Source organism: Schistocerca gregaria, unplaced genomic scaffold, assembly GCF_023897955.1.
Source record: "Schistocerca gregaria isolate iqSchGreg1 unplaced genomic scaffold, iqSchGreg1.2 ptg001332l, whole genome shotgun sequence".
Taxonomy (NCBI): Eukaryota; Metazoa; Arthropoda; class Insecta; order Orthoptera; family Acrididae; genus Schistocerca; species Schistocerca gregaria.
In genome coordinates, this window is record NW_026062640.1 from 23,830 (window position 1) to 26,474 (window position 2,645).

General features: G+C 22.6%; 1 non-coding gene across 1 annotated transcript; it reads right to left on the reverse strand.

Moving 5' to 3' along the window:
- Nucleotides 1-1,065: 1,065 nt before the first annotated feature.
- Nucleotides 1,066-1,136, reverse strand: Trnaq-uug (transfer RNA glutamine (anticodon UUG)). The gene has a single exon. It is a non-coding gene; the product is annotated as a tRNA-Gln (tRNA).
- Between the last annotated feature and the right edge of the window lie 1,509 nt (nt 1,137-2,645).

The window sequence follows — 2,645 nt, forward strand, 5'->3', positions numbered from 1 at the left end:
TTTATACGTTTATATATTTTGTCTTTTTTAGTTAAAAATCATTTTTTCATACCTAATACTTTTTATATTTGTAAATAAATTTACATATTTCATACACTATAGTATATACACACACCTATCAACAAATAATGGATATTTGGATGGCTAAATTTTTTTTAAAAAAAAATCTTAAAAAATCTTTTTATAACTTTTAATAACTCATCAATATCAATATCGATTCAGTTACCTAAATTAATACAGCTATTCAAAAACAATAATAAATCAAAATTTGTTACAACATTTATCAAAGACGAAAAACAATCAAATTGGTAATAAAATATAAACACATATATAACGATATAAATTAATATCAGTAAAAACCCAAATTTATCCACAAAAAACAAAAACCTATTTATCACTCTACTTACAAATACGTATACAACCGTATAAACTTTTTTAATCTTATATATGTACATTATTACTATTTTTGGAAGCCAATCTGCTTTAGCATTCAATAGAATGTTCCATTCCATTTTCTTTATTTTATAAAAATCATTGTACTGAGTTTCAATATAAGTATATAAGCTGACAATAGTCTCACTCAAAGAAATAACATTAAAATAACAAAATAATATAATCATTACATAATTAATTGTTACAAAAAAAAAAATTCAAAAAAAAAATTCGTTAAATACAAATCAACTATGATATAACTTAATATACTTAATAACAAATACAATTAAATTTTTTGTTAAAAATAAAGAATCAATAATAAATAAATAAGTATAAGAGATCAAATGATCAATATGTAAACTTACATAATCAAAAATATTGATAATATTTATCAAACTAAATACATACAATATAAATACCCTAAGATAGTAAACAAAAAACTCCAAATTTTCCATAAAAACACAAATCTAACTGAATTTATTATTTATAGTGCCTATTACACTTAAATCTCTCTTTATATATATATATACAATATACTATCATTTATATTATCAAGAAGACTTATTTTTTTATTTTTGAAAATAAAATTTAATACTGATAACAATGCATTTGTGTAGTGTTACAAAATTGTATTTGAGATGATAGGATTCGAACCTACGCTGTTGGTGCCAAAAACCAATGCCTTACCCCTTGGCTACATCTCAAATACAATTTTGTAACACTACACAAATGCATTGTTATCAGTATTAAATTTTATTTTCAAAAATAAAAAAATAAGTCTTCTTCTTCTAATTGACTATTAATATTTGCATCGCTTTCTTTTAAAAAATCGCAATACATCTCTTCCAACTCGGAACAAGACTTACAATAATTATTAATAATAAATTCATCAGAATTTGATCAATCCAAATCATTTATATTCACAATATTTTTTAATTCGGATGCTTTAATATTAATATCGAAAAGACTCTCTAGAGATCCCGACCCACGTACAAAATCAGCCGATAAATAATATCAATCAATATCAGAATTAATCTCATTATCAATACCACTGTCAATACCATTATCCGTACTTTCCTCTAGCTTTTCCTCAAAAAATTCGCTCTTACGTAACAATAAATCCTTAAATTCAATAAAATCATTTTTATTGAATTTAACTCCTTTATACCTTTCATATTTTGAAGTGTTAGCGATTGTATTATTATCATCATACAAATCCTTTAATTCTTTCTCGTAAGAAACCTTTTTTAAAGTTAAAAAAGCCAAAACAAGTTTTAACTTTTTATAAAAAAAATATACATGAAAATTTTTTCTATTTTTACAAAAGGTTAAAAATAAGTTTTTCATACTTTTTTCTTCCTTTAAAATATTTAAAATAGAACTTATATCATGCTCAATACTTCTATTGAAACTACTCATGTTCTTCTTTAAACCCAAATTACTAGAAGTACTAAATTTAACGTTAAAAAAATTTAATAACCAACCAATATAATTAATAGATGGATTTACTAAAAATCTTTTCTCTAAAAACATACTTCTGTGCAAATCAACATCAATAAAATTTATAAAATTATATTTCCGTAAAATCCTGTTATTTAATCGATATCAATATATCGTATTATATCATTCACTATAACCCGGTACATACTTCTCTTTTTCTTTATTTGTGCAAACACTACTAGAAATAATTTCATTTAATTTTAAATTATTAGTTAAATCTAATACGTTGTTATCAAATAATCCAAAATTATTTGCAATATAAAAATAACGGGATAATAAAATTCTATTTTCCAATAAATATTTACTTAGAGGATATTTCGTATACAACTGTTTAATTTTTCGTTTACCAAAAAAAGGTAATTGTATTGACTTTTTTAAAAACGCACTAATCAATATTTTCCCAAAAGAAAAACTACCGTACAAATTATCAAAAACATTATTATAACCTGGTACACTATTTATTTTACTTAAATGATTTGCCACAGAACTGCTATAAGTCATATATCTACTATCACCGTACGTTCCCTTTAATACATATTTTTTATAAAAATCATCTTCTAATAATAATTTATTTTGATCAAAACTTATTTTTTCATAATCATCTAAAACGTCTTCCACATAAACAGACTTTACTGTTGACCTAGGATTTAACTCGTTAAACTCAAATTCTCGAAATTGAGAAGCTGAAATACATGATTCATTATCGTTATAAT